We start from the raw sequence: 18,663 nt of genomic DNA, 5'->3' as shown, positions 1-18,663 counted from the left end.
CATAATTCTTTATTACTGCTCATGAGCAAGCCAGTACTTACGCTGTATGTTAAACAGTTGAATGACATAATTATATTTCCCTTCTGTTCAGCTAATTTTTTTCTTGATTTTAAGGTGGCTTATGCCTAAAGACATTTGCTAAGCTCACAGTGGATGGATGGGTTGTAGATGATATGTGATGTTTAAGACATTATTTACCCTTTTGCTAAAGCTGTTGTATTTTTAAACGAAATCAGCTGCACAGTTACTGTTTAATGAATGTTATGTTATTATGCACAAATCACTGAGAAGATAAATTTTAAGTTGTTATAATATAAAAAGTATCTATGCTCATCTCTTTTCCTTTTAGGTCTGTTGTGATACACAGTTTGTAATGCAAAGAAGCTCAGGGCTTCTGCCCTCTGGTGGGGCTCAGGGCTTCAGGTCCGTGGGATGCACCTGCTGGGGCCCCGAGCCTTGGCAAGTGCCTCCCATGGGGCAGAAGCCTCAAGTCCCACCACACTGCTGCAGGGCAGAAGCCCCAAGCCCTGGCAGGTGAGCTCCACAGGACTGAAGCCACGAGCCCCTGCAGGCGCACCCGGCTCTTCAAGTTACAAAGATTATTGTATGCAGCTCAGAGGGTCAGTAAATTTGACCACCCTACTCTATATCATATCCGGATGTAAAACTAGATTGACTTGATCTAGGAAAACTAAGGACTCCAGGTATTGCTAGAGCTATATGACCACGACCTTTTCTCTAATCATCCCCCCCCACCCCAAAGGAAGAGACTGTCCATGTGGAAGGAAAAAACGTTTCTTGAACCGTCATCAAACAGCCAATTCTTTAAGAAATGCGGGCACTGCTTCCCTCAGGGTAATATTTGCAGTCTCCTCCAGTGATGAACCCAGTGCCTCAACATCCAAGAGACTCATAGCTTTGGGGACCATCATCTTGTTGTGGTGAAGGGGCTTGCGAGTTCCAATGATCCTCAGAGCTAAGTTATTGGGAGCTTCATATTTCTGGTAGGGTCTCCCAAGGTGAACAGATCTGAGGGGAGGTCCAAGACAAAGTACGGTCCAATTCTCCAAGTCCTCAATGGTGAATCAGGTGGAAGAGTGTCCTCGGATCTCAACGGCTTCATCTCAACAGATGAAGACTGCAGCAAGTGGAGATCTCCAGTCGTCTCAGACTTTCCCTGCCACTGGGCCCCAGACCTCTAACTTGTCATGATCATGTGGTTGCTGTAGGCACACGAGCTTCCCCACATTAAAAGAAATCATGCGCAGGCTTCTACCACAGGAATAACATCTTTCCAATCTTCCAAGCCCTGTGGCGATGGACTAGTGGTGATAGGGACAGTATTAGTGAATCTGGCAGTCCCTAGCCATGAATCTGCATGTAGGCTGCAGTAGTTAGATGGTCGTCTGGCACCTGGACTGAGACAGGCGTGCAATTTGGCAGCTACTGTCACGACTGAGCAGTCCTCTTTAGGATCCTCTCTGCTCACCCTGCATGGGGAGAGGGCTAGAAAAGGTGCCCTAAACCTAGGCTGTCTCATATACTCCTGGCTGGATTACCGCATCCAGTGGGATCACTCTGCCTGCGGTTGAAGCTATAAAAAGACAGTGACTTTTGCTACATGGAATGTTCGCACCCTGATGGATAACAAAGATAATGTACTGCTGGAAAGAAGAACTGCTATTGTCGCTCGGGAACTTGTGAGATATAACATCAGTGTCGCTGCCCTGATTGAGACAAGGTGCCCAGATGAAGGTCAACTGAGAGAAAAAGGGGGAGGCTACACCTTTTTCTGGAAAGAAAAATCTGCAGAGGACAGGCACATTCATGGTGTCGATTTTGCAATTAGGAATAAGTTTGTCAGTCAGTTTACAGAATTTCCTGTAGGAATAAATGAATGTCTTATGACTCTTTGTCTTGAGCTCTGCAACAAGCAGTCTGCTACTGTCATCAGTGCGTATGCCCCAACACTTGATTCTATCAAGGATATCAAGGAACAATCCAAAATTCCCAAGGAGGACAAGATCATTCTCCTCTTGAGATTTTAACATTAGAGTCGGGCGGGAGTCAGATCTCTAGAATGGCACTATCGGAAAAGAAGGAGAAGGAAAGGCTAATTCCAATGCCATCCTCCTCCTGAGCAAATGCGTAGAACATGGCATGATCATCATGAACACCCTCTTTAGACAAAGTGAGAAGTATAAGACCACCTGGAGAAACCCCCGCTCCAGGCATTGAAACCTTCTTGACTATGTTATTGTTAGAGCTCGAGATCGGAAGGATATCCGCATCATGAGGGCCATGCATGGAACCGATGACTGTTGGACTGACCATCACCTTCTTAGATCAATCATGAATTTCCAGATTGCCTCAAGGCATCACAAGCAGGCAAAATCAGTATGAAAGAAATTCAGCATCAAGTCCCTTGAAGATATAGTGACTTGGGAGAAACTTCAGCAGTGTCTCCAAGAGAAGTTTGCCACTATATCTACAGCTGATGATGATAATGAAAATCTCTAGAAGGGATTAAAAACTGCTATTCTCTCGACATGTGCTGAGTCCATTGGCTATGTCACCCACCATCACAAAGATTGGTTTGATGAGAATGATGCTGAGATTCAGGGCCTGCTTTACCAGAAAAAAAGAGCTCATCACATGTGGCAAAACAACATATCACACCAGCAGAAGAAAGAGTCATATAAGCAACTCAAGGCTTAAGGAAGCCCAAAGGAAAATCTGTGACATCAAAAATAAGTGGTGGTGAGAAAAGGCCAAGGAGATTGAGCTTTATGCTGATAAAAATGACATGAGGAGTTTCTTTCAGGCAATAAGGACCATTTACAGCCCATGCTCCCATGGATCCACACCACTCCGAGCCCAAAACGGTTCAACATATTTTAAGGACAATGAAGCCATCAAAGCCAGATGGAAGGAGCATTTTGAGTTACTCCTGAACCATGAGTCAACTGTCTCTGATGCCACTATCGAATTTGTACCTCAATGACATGAAAGAGAATCTCTTGCTGACCCTCCCATGAGCCATTATGCAAACTAAGAACAACAAGGCAGCAGGACCACATGAATACCAGCTGAAATCTGTAAGTTTGGAGGTGAAGAACTGATAGGGAAGCGTCACAAAGTTTTTCTTTATATCTGGTATAATGAGAAGATTCCAGAAGACTTGAGAAACACTAACACTGTTACAATCTTTAAGAAAGGAGATAAGTCGGAATGTGGACACTATCGAGGCATTGCCTTGCTATCTATAGCAGGGACAATTCTTGCCCATATCCTCTTAAACCAATTACGTCCCCTTGCTGAGGAAATATTGTCGGAATCTCAATGCAGTTTTAGATCATCCCATGGGACAACCGACATGATCTTCATGGCCCGCCAAATCCAGGAAAAATCTCAGGAGAAAAATCAGGACCTGTACATGGCTTTCATTGATTTGACAAAGGCCTTTGACTCTGTCAATCATGAAGTCCTGTGGAAGATGCTGGCCAGATTTGGCTGCCCTCCAATATTTATTAAGGTCCTAAGGCTTCTCCATAATCAGATGACTGCCACGGTTCTCTGTAATGGCCTTGGGACAGAACTGTTTGTCATCAAAACTGGGGTTAATCAAGGATGTGTTTCCCTGTTTTCCATCTACTTAGCTGTCATTTTGGTCCTCATTAGAGATCACCTCTCCAATGGAGTTGACATTCAATATAGAATGGATGGGAGGCTCTTTAATCTTCAACATCTCCACTCCAAGTGTAAAGTCTTCAGGGCTTCAATTACTGATATTCAGTATACTGATGATTGTGTCATCCTCGTGCACACTGAGAATGACCTTCAGTCCATACTGGATTTTCTTGCACAAGCTTATCAAAGCCGAGGACTCTCACTCAATATTGAGATGACTAAAGTGCTCTCTCAACCTGCTTCAGGCCTTGCATATGACCTACCGCAAATCACCATCAAGGGTCAGACTTTGGAGATAGTTGAGCACTTTTGCTACCTCAGTAGCCAACTTTCTCAAAATGCAAAAATCGACAGTGAGATACAGCACAGGATCCAGTGAGCAAGTGCTTTCCTGACGCATTTTTACAGACTGTGACGTATGGCAGGACACCAAGATCCAGGTCTATAAGACAATTGTTGTTCCTACGCTCCTCTATAGATGCGAAACCTGGGTGACCTATCGACAGCACCTCAAGAGTTTGGAAAGGTATCACCAATGATGCCTCTGAAAGATCCTTCGTGTCAAGTGGCAAGATTGCCACACTAATGCCAGCATCCTCGCTGAAGCCAATGTCACCAGCATTAAAGCAATGAACTTCATGCACCAACTCTGCTGGGCTGGACATTGTGTGTGGATGCCAGGCTCTTGCCTCCCAAAACAAATCCTCTACTCTCAGCTCATCCATGGTCAGAGATCCCATGGTGGTCAGAGGAAATGCTACAAAGACACACTGAAAGTGTATATTAAGAAAACTGATGTGGACATCACAAGCTGGGAAGAGCAAGCCACCAACCGACCCCAATGGCGCCACATCATCCATCAGGCAGTGGCCTGCTTTGAGGAGAAGCACTTTGCCCTCGAAGCTGAAAAGAGAAAGAGAGGAGTAAGGAAAAAGAAATAACTTTCTCCCAGAAAGCCGCTGGCCCGCCACAAATGTCTGTATCTTCTGTGGGCAGATTTGTAGTTCGAGGATCAGACTGCTGAGTCATCTCAGGACCCATATGTAAATCCGTGGTAGAGATCATCCTCAAATCAAGGGATTGCCAATCAATCAGCTTGTAACTCTCACAGCACCTCAGTGAAAAACATTGTCTGGAACTCATGCAGGGAAGACCTCATATTTATCCTCACTACATATGATTTGCTACTGTGGCAGCAATAGTTCAGTCCAAATCCATGTGATTTTTATCTGTGAAGTAGCTTGAAAACTGCATAGCTGAACTGTTTTACCAAATGGAGACAGTAAAGATCAACCAGACTGTGTACCACTAGAAATGCTTCAGTTGACTGGAACTTCACAGAGGTTATAATGATGGGGAGGTGGGAAGCAAAAACAAACAAAACCCCCATCTCCCTCACAACTCCATTTACTTAGTCTCCTGCTCAGCCACAGTATAAATTTTCAAGGAATTTTCATGCAGCAGTTGGTTAGACACCGAATGAGACCACCAGTAGCAGCTCTACAAGTTTTTCATCCTACTTCAGCTATTGCAGGTAATTGTATACCATGATGACTTGGATGACAAAGCCAAGGAACAGAGTCTAAACAGAGTGATCTCTTGGCTGAATAATATTGTTTCCTTAGAGTCATCTCAAATCTAACTGGTTCCAAGAACAGACTGATTATATAGGTAATTTTCCCAGACCAAAAAAAAGGCTCACCCCGGGATCAAAAACAAAAGAGCTAATAGTTATATAATTTGTGTATGAAAAAAATCAGGAAAAAAATACAAAATGGCCAGCCATTTATCTGCGTAATTTCCCAATTTGCATGAACAGTCATGCTAATTATATGTATTGGTGCACATTTTCTCCAGGGCCTTCAACTTTTGGGTGCTCATCACTCTTAAAATCAGGCTATTTATTTAGATCCCCAAAGTTAGGCTCCTGTATCCTTATTTAGGCACCAATTTTGAAAAATCTTGGCCAGTATTATGTATCAGCTCTGGAAAAATACACAGATTGTTTGAGAAATCACTTTACTTGCATGTTTTAATGTCTGAGGCCCTAATCCAATGTCCATTGAAGCCAGTGGAAATACTGCTATTGACTTTATTGGGCATTGGTTAACTCCTGAATGATTAAAAAATGTTACAGAAAAGAAAGTCCTAGTCAGGGTAAATGAAAACAGTCTTGTGCTTCTTCTTTTTTTTTTTTTTTTTTTTTTGTTAAGCACAGTTTTACCTGCTCTTAGGTTATACGCTGCCAACCTGTTCCATCTCATTCCTTAACTAACAAGAAACGGCTCTATGCTACCTGACTGAGATCAGCCTTTTAATACCTAATTTGAGGCCAGGCATGTGTCCTGTTCTTTCAGTCAGGAGTCTTAATTACATATACAAGCACTCCTAAACATTCAAGTGTGGAAAACAGAATAGATTAGACAGAATTAACTACTTTCCGAATGATTTTGGCACAGAGCTGTTCACCCTGCCCCAATAATGTCTTGTATATCTGAACAACAAAGGCAGAAAAACATTTTATATTTTATGTGGGTGCCACCTATAGTTAAGGTTATCCAACACTTTACAGCTAAATTTTCCAAAGATTCTGTCTGCACTGAGCATATTCCAGCCAAGAGTTGCAAGTATTGTTGAGCTGGACTTTCCCTGCAATTGCTACTTTCAGCTGCTGGGGTTGCTGTTGCCACACTGTGGTTCTCAACCTGTGGCCCGGGTAACACACTGTGGGTTACATATGAGGCCCACAATGATAAATAGGTTGAGAACCACTGCTGTAAAATAAGTGAAAAACTCCTAATAGCAGTGCCAATTGGACGGGGATGGGGAGTGGGGGGTGGGGACGGGACGACACTCCTTCCCAAACCCACAGTCCGATGATCAGTTAGACCCTCAGCATGTGAGCAAGAACCAGCCAGTCAAACACCTGAGAAAGAGAATGCTCTGTGCCCTGACCCACCCCATCCAGTATCAGATCTCCAGCCATGGCCATCCCTGATGTTTCAGAGGGAAGGAGAAAAATACAGACTGCATTGCAGGTGGGGGAAATCCCTTCCTGACCCTTGCAGGTGACCAGCTAAAGCCTTGAAGCATGAGATTTTTTTTGGACTATCAGACTTGAACTAGAAGGAACCCACAGGGCTGCCGAGCCCTGACCCCCACCATCCCAAACAGCTCATACAATCCCACTCATAAATTTGTCCAGCTCTCTCTTAAAACCAATTAAGTGAGGAGGAGGAAGCAGCCTGATTTGGATGCAAAGGGGTGAGCAATAAAAGGGCAAGGAGGGTGGTGGAGAGCAGGAGCCAGGGTGAATGGAGTGTGGATAGGAGTAGAGAGGGAAGGGGTCAAGAGCTGGGTGAGTGGGAGTATGAATAGGAGCAGAACAGGAGGGACACACTCTAGGGCTAATCACTGAATGAGGAGGGAAAAAAAAGAAATAATGAATAACTACCCATTCATTGAATGAGACAGGGGTCCTGTGGAAAAAACTAGTGTGTGATAGTTAAAAAGGCTGTGATAATGGATATGCACAAAGGGGTTGAATTAAGGTTGCATAGGAAAACTTAATTCTGACATTTCCTTATTTTTGAGTACTTAACTTTAAAATCTTAACATTTTTTAACATGTTGTTTAGGCTAGTGAATTTCCAGGCCACTGTGTAGGGACCAAAGTGTTGGAAGCAGAACATGGGGTAAGACAACATTTTCTAAATAAAAATAGTGCTAGATGCAGCAGTGTTGTAGCTTGGGTTTGTAAGTGCAGTTACCTGTGTGAAGCTTTGCTGTGATGTTTACAATCACCATTCAAGGTGAAGAAGACTTGTGCACATAGTGTGGATAAAATAGACTATATCTAGCTGTCTGTCTATCTATAGCTCCTGAGTATGAGCATGGCACTAATTTCTCATTGAATGAGGAACTCACCCTTTCTAAAGTTACACCCCTTCTTATGACTACACAGGATTTGGAAGATTAGGATGAAATGTACTGTATGATCCATTAGAGTCAACTCAGATTCTGTAGATGATATAAACTGAGGTCACGTCCCTCCATGGAAAAGCCTATGAAAGGCACAAAGTTTGGTGAAAAAAAACATATAGCTTTGAAGTAGCATAACTTTGTTCACATCACAGAGTTTGGGCGGGGTCGGGGCCGGGGGGGGGGAGAGGAAATCTTCCTAACTTGCATCTGATGGGCATTCAATGAGGGCCAGAGCATCTTAATCCAGATCTCCTGCAGTCCTCCCACATATGTCACCACATGTCCCAGGGTAGCACAACTGCTCCAGGCTTCTCCATTTGGACTTGTCCAAGTTCTCTTTGCCAGAGTTTTGATGATCCCATAATAGAATGCATTAAATGTCTTGTGAAATCCCTCAGGGAATTCTAAGAGACATTTCTCTCTCCCTCTCTACCCAACTATCGGTATGTCTAAACTATAAGTGCTACAGCAGCATAGCAACGGACGGGGGTTTTCTGTTGCTGTAGTAAATCCACCTCTCCATTACCTGTGTCTGCAATGCGAGTTAGATCAATCTAACTATGTTAGACAGGACATGTAGACCAGGCCTAAATCTCTACAAAACCCTGTAGAAGCCCCACTCCATGAATTCGTATGCAAAGGGGCTTCCATAGGGTCAAAATATGCCACATTGTCTCAACATCACCACCACCACTGAAAGACTTCAGGACAAAAGAGATGTTATTCCTTTCATCCCTTCCAGAGAAATACCAGAAGGAATGACAAGTCCCATAGTTTTTCCTTACATTAAGTGCCAAAAATGCTGAAAAGTACATTTTTGTTAAGTTAAACTTTAACCTCTGTCCTTGAGATGGATTTTTATTTTTTCCTCTTCATGATAAATTGTACAAGCAAAATTACATGCTTTCATAGTTCAATTTTTTCCCTTAAATGGCTTCCTTCCATGCTTTCATTCTGTTCCCCACTTATGCCTGGATTTTTTTTTTTTTTGCCAGAGTTCTGGTTATGCTGTAATGCAACTAGATCATTTTCTCCTATTCACTCATAAGTTTCTAGAGCTTTCCAAAAGAATGTTACTATTTCAATAAGAAGAAGATGAAAAAGGTAATGCAATTGTGGCAAAAATCTGCTTCTCAGACTGACTAGTCAGAAAATGTATATTCACCTTTTGCATACATTGAAGTTCATACTTTAGCATAGATCGTCATTCAAAGTAAAACTACTAATTAATTTTGGATATTAAGTTTAAAGTAAATCAAAACAAGGAAGTTATGTACATGGGTAAATAAACTCAAACTATTGGGATTAAATTATTTATCAGAAACCACCACATATGGGGTTAAAACAGTCCTTTTTGTTCATCCAGCCCAACTCCCCATGTCAAAGTAGGAAGAAATCGGCACTATACTTTCAGGCAGACATATCTAGTCTGAACTTCAATATCTTTAAGCTTGTTAAAACTACCTCACCAGATAAACTGCTTATTCTTACTATCACAATGTTCCAAATATCCAAATTGCATTTTTACTTTAACTTAATCCTACTTCCCCTTTTATTTAAAAAAAAAAAACAAAACAGATGGTGTTCAGTGTAAATTTCTCTTTTGTATACATTATTCCCTGGAAGTATTTATTATGTCTCCCTATAAACATCCTAGGTAAAAGTCTGGCCCATTAAAATCAATAAGAAAACTCCAATTGACTTCAATGGAGCCAGAATTTCACTCAAGTTCTTTAGAAAATCTGTTTCCTTACTTTTCCTTGTATTAGTTTGGCTGGACTTCTGTGAACCTTTTCTTCCTTCTTAATCTATTAGATTAAGTAATAATTTAAAAAAATAAATTACTAGAAGTAGACAAAAATAGTCACCATGGCCTAAATTTTCAACATGACTAGTGATTTTTGATGCCTTCATTTTTGAGTACCCAAATGACACCTAAAAGAAGCCTGATTTTCAGAAAATACTGATTACCTATTCTCTGAAAACTAGGCCCATGCAAGGTGTCTCAAATTGGGCAACCAAAAACAGTCACCCAAAATCACTAGTCACTTTGAAAATGTAGGCAAACTTTTTTAAAATTAGAAACCAGTTAACTCCTATAATGTTTTAAATGGCAAAAAATCAAACAAAAAAAAGATGTTCAATCCTATTTTATTTTCTTAAACAGATTGCATTCATAGGATACCACAGAAAGTATTATTATGTTTAGCCATATTTTAAAGTTTGTATTAAGGGCCTTATCCAAAGCCCATTGAAGTCAATGGAAGGCTTCCATTTGCTTCAATGGAATTTGAACCAGACCCCTAATTTCTCTTAAAAGGTAGTATGCAGTAAGAGCCAAATTCCCCTCCATTGCTACTCCATTCCAACTCCAACAAGGAAGTTATTCAAGGGGTTAGTTGTTCCCATAATAAATTATATTTAAAGATAATATCAAATTTTGTCAGGTGTTGCAACATCAAAGTGGGAAGGAAAATTATACAAAGGGAGTGAGAAGTATGAATGAAAATAAATTTAAATTCAGCTGGGAAAAACATATAATAATACATCTGAGGGATAATAATCTGAAACACAGATGTTGAATGGGACAAAAAAACTTGAAGACAATGATGCTGACAGAGTCCTAAGGGTCATAGTGGCCAGCAAATTTGACATGAACATGCAATACAATACTCACACCTTGGCAGAAGGTGCCCTTCCCTTTCCCCTTCCTTCCTTCCATGGAAAGGAGAAATGGCTGGTGAATCCATCTACCAGTAAATCATCCCTTCCTCAGTGGAATAAAGAGTGTGCTGACCCGCTCTGACATTGCTTCTGCTGAATCTGGGGCTCTCCATGGTTATAAATGAGGGGGCTGAATTTGGCCCTTGACAGTTGCATTCAGTTCTAGGCATTTCAATACAATGGCTGAAACCCTGACTTGACTGAAGTCAATAGGAGTTTTGTCATTGACTTTAATGGGGGTAGGATTTCACCACATACATATTCCAACTGGAGGGAAGAGTAACAAAAATTATTAATCAACTGGAGAGAATAACTGATGAAAAAATGACTAAAAGCTAAATATGTATAGCTAAATAATGGCTTAGGAAGTGAAAGAGGAGTTGAGATATGCACACACATATGCACATACATAAACAAACATACAAATATAAGTGTACGTGGTTAACACCAAGAAGCGGGAGGAATTGTTTAGGATGGTTTAACGAGGCATAATTTTGCCCCATTATGGCTAGTTAAGAAAACACCAGTTTAATTTGACTATCAGGGGAAAAAAAACAAACTAATTTCTAGGATTCATTCTGTAAAATCTCAACTATTTGGCAGAGATAGACTCCTATCAAAACAGAAAAGGAATGAGCTCATAAAATCTCATATGTTTAGTCAAAGAATGAAAAAAAAAATTTTTTTAACTGAACGTCCATCCCAGTTTAAGAATATGAGATAATTCCCATATTATTACAACTGTGGTTCAGTAATCTCTTTTAAAAAACATTGTCAGGCTATTCAGCTTTTCCACATTATAGATCTCTCTTAAAACTATCAAATTCATAGGCATAATGTAAATGACCAGATGACAGGGCCCTGGTCTATGACTATTTTAAGATATACATTATTTTTAATACATTCATGCAGGGTGGATTTGATTTAAATCACTAGTCCGGAAGACTCGATTTAATCATGGATTTCTATATAAAGTGCATTCTTGTTGGTTGTTATAACCTTAATACATATTCTTCACAACTCAGAGATATATGTAGGTTTCATTTTTAGAAGGTACATACTATTCATTTTTAAGTGATTTATTTTGAAAAATTTTCAGATTAGTTTTATAGCTATATCAGAAAATGAATGGTTGTTTGGTTATTTCATTTACCAAAGGCAATTGAAGCAGATATTTATGAAGTCACTGGGTGGTGAATGATCATTAATATTTGGAGGAATTTATTGCCATGCTCTTTAGGAGGAGAACATCACCAGACAGACATTTAAATTGTTTTATTTAACTAAAACAACAACATTATGTATTCTGGATTTTTTTCTTCAACAGCAAACATATAATATTTTAACAAAACAGGCATATGAATTTTTGAATTTAGTTAAATATTCAAGTTTTTTAAAATCAGGTTTGTTTTCGTTAAAATTGTTTTTAATTAAAATAGTTAAATGAAATATTTTTTTTAAAAAAAACAAAAAATTAAATCGACTATGTCAGCCAGGTCAACATGAGAAACTTAAAATATTGGTTTCTGCAGCTAACTCAGTTGTCTTCACCTTCATTTTCCTGTTTGTACATAATCTGGAAAAGAAAAACAAGCTTTCCTGCTTTTTCAGGTCTCAAACGATTTCTCAATTGGGAATGAATTAGTCCAAAGGAAGAAAATATTCTTTTACACAGGCAGAAGAAGCTACTGCTGTTAAAAGTGAGATTATCACTTCAACAGTCTCTGAATCCAAGTGCTTAAGTGACTTCCATCAGGTCACTGGTGTGACTTTCTTTAAAACTTCATCAGCAAACATATATTTCTTGAATGGTTCTTGTTCCCAAACTGAGTCTCTTTTACGGCCTGCTGCCATTATAGGTTTGCCCTTCTAGTGAGAGAATGGTATGGTAGCTCTCAAATCAATGAAGGCTACACTCAGAAAGACCTCAAGACTTCTGGAATATGCTGCTCAAACAGTTTCACTTTTGTTTCTACTGCCTGTCCCTCCCTTCTCGCATTTATCTCCAGACTTCTTCTCCTTGTCCAGATCAATTCCACCCCCAACAATCTTCTATTCATTGAACTTTTTGAAACTTTGCACTTTTAGAGAGAGGTAAGGGATTGACTCTGTGTACACAAATTTGCAGAGGGACAATAGGGTTGAGGTCTGTTATTTCTCACCTCTATATATTATTTTATTTCTTTCTTTATTTTTTGCTGTTAACAAGCATGTTATCTCTGGGGACACAAATCCACAGTTTGAGAACTGCAAAACTAAGCATCTCTGATGGTATCTTCTAGACCAGTGTTCCCAAACTTGGAATGCCGCTTGTTCAGGAAAAGCCCCTGGCGGGCCGGGTCGGTTTGTTTACCTGCCGCGTCCGCAGGTTCGGCCGATCGCTCCTACTGGCCGCGGTTCGCCGCTGCAGGCCAGTGGGGGCCAGTGGGAGCCGCGATCGGCCAAACCTGCGGACGCGGCAGGTAAACAAACCGGCCCAGCCCGCCAGGGGCTTTCCCTGAACAAGCGGCATCCCAAGTTTGGGAAACACTGTTCTAGACTGAGCACTGAGTCCCATTGGGTAGATAGAAAGATTAACCTAAATAATCTATACAGAAGCCCCTGGAACCCCATAAGATTGGGTCCCTAATCCATGAACTATTGGAACTCATTTACAAAACTTTTCTTAAACATTACATGAATATATTGTCTCGTACTATAGAATTAGAATTTATAATCCTTATTCCATGATGAGATAATTTTAATTAAGATATATTATAGCTCAAAGATATCTTTAGATAGGTTTTATCAAAAAAATCTGATTTAAATAAAAAAAAATCCATTTTTTTTTATTTTTTAAAAAAATCATTGATTTTTATCCACCCTGCATTCAGGCTTAAAATTTAAGCTTGGGTTTTTGATGGACAAATGAGTGAGCCAAACCCTCTAGTGAAATACGACCTTATTTTATTACAGACATTTGGTGATACCTGAATATTTACATTATGATTAAAATGCTTCTTGATAATAATACATGCTGTTCTATCTAATTTCCTTCTCTTCCAGCAACATCTGTGAAGCATAAGGAATGAGACTCTCTCTTAAAGATTGTGGGAACAAATAAAATATACAGTACACTTCCTGTTTTAGAAGGTTATTTATTAGTTGAAATATTTGTGCAATATTTGGCAGATGATCAAAACCAGTTTCTCCTGATGTGTTTACAATGTTCTAAATTAAAAGCAAAGCCCATTTTCAAGTGACATTTGTCATACAAAGCTAAATTTTTTTCTCATAATGCATATGGTTGTGGTTTCTTCTAGCTGGTTTCAGCTCCAAATGTTGCATACAAAAGTTTATAACAAAGTTTTCTTGTGAGAATTAAAACTGATGTCTAATAATTCTTACATAAAAGAGCCTTTTTCCTCAGTCTAGAATTTTTTTTCTATGACTTTATATTTACTTAATTGTCAGCCTTATGCTGTAGTTAATCTCTACACTGAAAGAAATTCTTTTGATTTCACTCTGTATTCTGTTGCTCTTTACCCCCATTTTAATGTTAGTTCCCATAACCTTTGAGTAGTAAAATGGTGAAACACAAGAATGAGGAGCTCCCATTTCTCTAGTGAATGCTATAGAAAAGTGTTAGGGCAAGGGTTCTCAAACTTCATTGCACCACAACCCCCTTCTGATAACAAAGTTACTATATGACCCAAGGGCAGGTGGGGGCAGAGGCGAAGCCTAAGCTCCACCACCCTGGGTGGGGGGAGAGGGACCACAGCCCAAGTCCTGCTGCCATGGGTGGGGGTGGAGCCTGGGCTTCAGTTTCAGTCCTGGGTCCCAACAAGTCTAATGCTGGTCCTGGCAACCCCATTAAAATGGGGTTGCAATCCACTTTGGGGTCCTGACCCACAGTTTGAGAACCGCTGTATTAGGGCAAAAAAACTGCTGAAAGTTTTAAACAGTGAATGTGTTGTGTATTTTGCTGGGACAAAATAGCTTGCAGTGCTAGGGAAATACACTTCAAGCATTATCCATTGGCTCATCTATAAAACATTTTACATCCAGTGCATAAAAAACATTATGTAAATGCATGTTCATTAACTAAGATAATCATTAGGATTTCCTAAAGATTCTTTATAAGTCTTAAAAAAAAGTGTTTGGATCTTTTATTCATGTTTAATTACCATCATCTTAAAATGTTAAATAGCTGCTTTTAAGCACATTTTACAGTTATATATATATTCACAGTCCATATGACACTTCCCATGTTCAACAAGAAAAACTTGCTTCTGTCATGTTTCTTGTTATAAATAGATACGCAAACATGTACACTGTATCATTTCCAAGAAAAACACTTCATATTCCAGTAACCTGTCCTCTTCTCACATCTCACACTTTGTATTCTCTTTACTGAGTCGCACACAGTCCATCCCTTAGTCATCATGGCTTTTAAATAGTAATTACTAGCATCTGCAATTTTGTTTCATTTTTCCTTTACCCAAACACTTTAATAATCACTCTGTATACTAACAGTGAATGGTCCTCATTGAAATTCAGTTGTGAGAGTCTGCTGTTGTTCAGGAAAACCACTGCTCACCACATGCAAGCAACCACATTGTGGGTGTTTTAGTACCGTCTGTAGGAGCTGAGTCTGGGATATTAGGGAAGAGTGGATAAAAATGTGCTCATGTGCATTTTTTGAAAAAAGTGGATTGCCTTGTATCGCAACATTTGTCTACATCTAAGGAGCATAGTTTGCTTCCTGTTTTGCAACTGTCCAAATCACAAGAAAAAAGTTTTTAAGTCCTATTTTTCTCCAAGCAGGAAGAATAATTACCACATCTTTGGGAGCCAACCATTTATAGTGACAATGAAGGAAGGTATTCAATGTAGCTGAGAATGTAGATGAATTGACATTGTATCAGAAAGCAGTTATCACAGAACATCCTGTAAAGAGGGAGGAGACGAGTATAATAAACAATAAACATTGGCTGAGCTATCAAAACTGCAGAGTGAACAAGAATTCACTAACTGCTGTTGCTTTTCCTTTTTATACCCTCCCCATTGCTAGCCTCAGCACATACATTACAATAGTGTAGCCAAAAAATATTGTCATACTCAAATTAGATCTTTGATAAGGACCAGATTCTGCTCTCTTGCACTGGTGTAAATCTGAAGTAGCTCCTATGTCTTCAGGAGAGTTACTCCATATTTACATCAGTGTAAGAGAGCAGAATATGGCCTGCAGTGTTTATAATGCTATACTACAAATGTAGTGAAAGAAAGGAAGAAAGAATCATGCCATGCAAGAAGAACATATCATAATACTCAAAATATATATCAAAGGTCATATTCTAGAGAATAGTATTACACTGTTTAGAGGGCCAGGTTTCTTTAGGCTCCACTAACTAATTTTGACTTTTTTTTTCTGTGCATTTTCAGTTAGGTTTGCCAATTTATGCTGCAATATTTGCAAAAACCTTTCCTAAGAAGACATATTTCCTAACATTCAAGAACCAGTCGGAGAACACTTCAATCTCTTTGGTCACTCGATTACAGACCTAAAAGTGGCAATTCTTCAACAAAAAAACTTCAAAAACAGACTCCAACAAGAGACTGCTGAATTGGAATTAATTTGCAAACTGGATACAATTAACTTAGGCTTGAATAAAGACTGGGAGTGGATGGGTCATTACACAAAGTAAAACTATTTCTCCATGTTTATTCTCCCCCCCACCATCCCACCCTATTCTTCCTTAGACATTCTTGTCAACTGCTGGAAATGGCCCACCTTGATTAACACTACAAAAGATTCCTCCCCACCCCCACTGCTCTCCTGCTGGTAATAGCTCACCTTACCTGATCACTCTTGTTACAGTGTGTATGGTAACACCCATTGTTTCATGTTCTCTGTGTATATAAATCTCCCCACTGTATTTTCCACTGAATGCGTCCGATGAAGTGAGCTGTAGCTCATGAAAGCTTATGCTCAAATAAATTTGTTAGTCTCGAAGGTGCCACAAGTACTCCTTTTCTTTTTTCAAAGAGGATACAGTATATTAAAACAAGACACTGATGGTTGCAGCCTCATTGGTCAAGACTGTTTTCAGTTCAAACAATCTTGACCAGTGATGCTGCAGCCATCAGCAACGGCCTTGGTTGCTTTGGGGTTTCAGAGACTTTGGGACATGGTTGTTCATGGGACTGAAATAATGACCCTGCAATTTCCTTATTTTAGCAGATAACTTCAGCTGTTTAGAGAAAGTTTAAACATCTGGGATCTAAACTAACAGTGATACACTGAAAAATAGAACATGCTGAACTCATAGTGGAAGGCCATGTTAAATGAATCCTGGGAGAGGGTGTCCCTGATCTGTATGTGAGAATGGGGAGAAGGAAGAACAAAGTTTAGATTAGATTTTTGGGAAACATGCATTAATAATCCTGGATGCCAGAAATAAATCTGCCCACAAATTATATTAATTTGTGTACAGTGCCTTTCCCCACTAAGGACCAAACCCGACCCTTGAGTGACGTTCCACAGGCAGCTAATGGTAGAAGGAGGTGCTGACAACATGACTTTATTACAATCACACCTATAGGAGCCAGAGTAGGGGCAGAAGACCACAGCATGGATGGTCCTCTGTCTCTAAAAGGTCCCCTGAGATCTGGGCAGATGTGGGAGGAAGATAGGAGGTTATTTTTCCTAGGGAACCTCATGCCACGGGTTTTTCAATGTGAAGGGGTGATCTAGATTTGAGTTACTTAAGAACAGTAAGCATCGACAACGCCTGTGGTCTTTTGAAAATAAAGTGTAAAAGCAAGAGAAGTACGAGTTAACTAACCAACATATGCAAAAAGAAAAGGAGTACTTGTGGCACCTTAGAGACTAACAAATTTATTTGAGCATAAGCTTTCGTGAGCTACAGCTCACTTCATCGGATGTTCACGAAAGCTTATGCTCAAATAACTTGGTTAGTCTCTAAGGTGCCACAAGTACTCCTTTTCTTTTTGCGAATACAGACTAACACGGCTGCGACTCTGTAACCAACATACGTTAATCAGATTGGGATAGTTTCTTTATAAAATGGGTACTGGAGGCTCTTGAGAGTTTCCACACTGCTAGACTTTATTGTTTCATATCCTACATATAATAGCAAACTTGAAAGCCAGCTGGGTTGGTTTTATTTGTTTTATTTTCTTTTATTTTTTTGGATAGTCTGACATGCTACTTAACTCTTCAGCCCATTTATATGAGCAAGATCATAAGATTCCAAGAACTCTAAGGAGGGTATGATTTTTTTTTTTAATGACAGTGAAGAAATCAGATTCATTATTAACTGTTTGTTAAAAAATGAGAGCTTTCCAGCAAAATAAAGTGGTCTTTTAGGCACTTACAACATGAATACAGGTTTTGTTCCCTCAGGATGTCATCTGTAGGCCACACTTACATTTTTGCCATACCTGAAGAGGCCACTGTCCCTGTTTCAAAAGCCAGCATACCAGGAATGCAGGTATAGACACAGAAAGTTCCAAATAAGTTTGGTAGTGTGCTTTGATGGACTGCTGGTTCAAACAGCTGTTTCAAACAACAGTACATCAAAGCACACTATGGAACTTTCACTGTGCTGTAGCAATGTCCACACGGGACATTATTGCGTGGCTAGCCGGTGCACTGTAGATTTACACACTGGCTAGCCACGCAATAACATCCGATACAGACAAGCTCACATCAGCCTATGGGTAACATGGTGGTGGTGTCAGTCTCACAACAGGCATAGTGGACTGATTTATTTTTTTTAAAAAGCATATTTTCTTTGACATCTCTCAATATTTTGATATGATTTATAATAAAGTTTTTTAGTCTGGGGTGTTGTCTAGAAATTGAGGTGGATTAATGAGGAGTCATTCTTGAGAGAGAATCTTTTGCTCTTTTCTATGACAGTCAACATGCTCTTTAGCACCATAAAGTCATGGTCACCTCTCTTAGAAGTCTATTCACCTCATCTTATACCTTTCACCATCTGATATCTTTCCTGATATTTAGCCTTAATATTTTCTTTTTAAATTTGTCATGTTATTCCCAATTACACTCCATTTTACCATGCTCAGTAATTCCCTTCCCTCCTCACAGCCCTCAAATATTTACAGATGATTATCATATTCCCTTTAATTGTCTCTTAGTCAAGCAATCTATATTTAGCTCTTTTAATCTTTATTCATTCATGAGTCAACTCTCCAGCTCTTAATTTATTTTTGTTGCTCTTATCTGAACTTCTAGTTT

At 39.6% G+C, this 18,663-nt stretch overlaps 1 long non-coding RNA gene across 1 annotated transcript; it reads left to right on the top strand.

The window, feature by feature from the left end:
- Positions 1–3,438: 3,438 nt before the first annotated feature.
- Positions 3,439–16,305, top strand: LOC141987607 (uncharacterized). The gene is made up of 3 exons (XR_012639588.1): positions 3,439–5,224; positions 7,328–7,384; positions 15,822–16,305. It is a non-coding gene; the product is annotated as an uncharacterized LOC141987607 (long non-coding RNA).
- The last annotated feature ends 2,358 nt before the right edge of the window (positions 16,306–18,663 follow it).

Source organism: Natator depressus, chromosome 5, assembly GCF_965152275.1.
Source record: "Natator depressus isolate rNatDep1 chromosome 5, rNatDep2.hap1, whole genome shotgun sequence".
NCBI classification, from domain to species: Eukaryota; Metazoa; Chordata; order Testudines; family Cheloniidae; genus Natator; species Natator depressus.
This window is presented reverse-complemented; position numbering and strand designations above follow the sequence as displayed.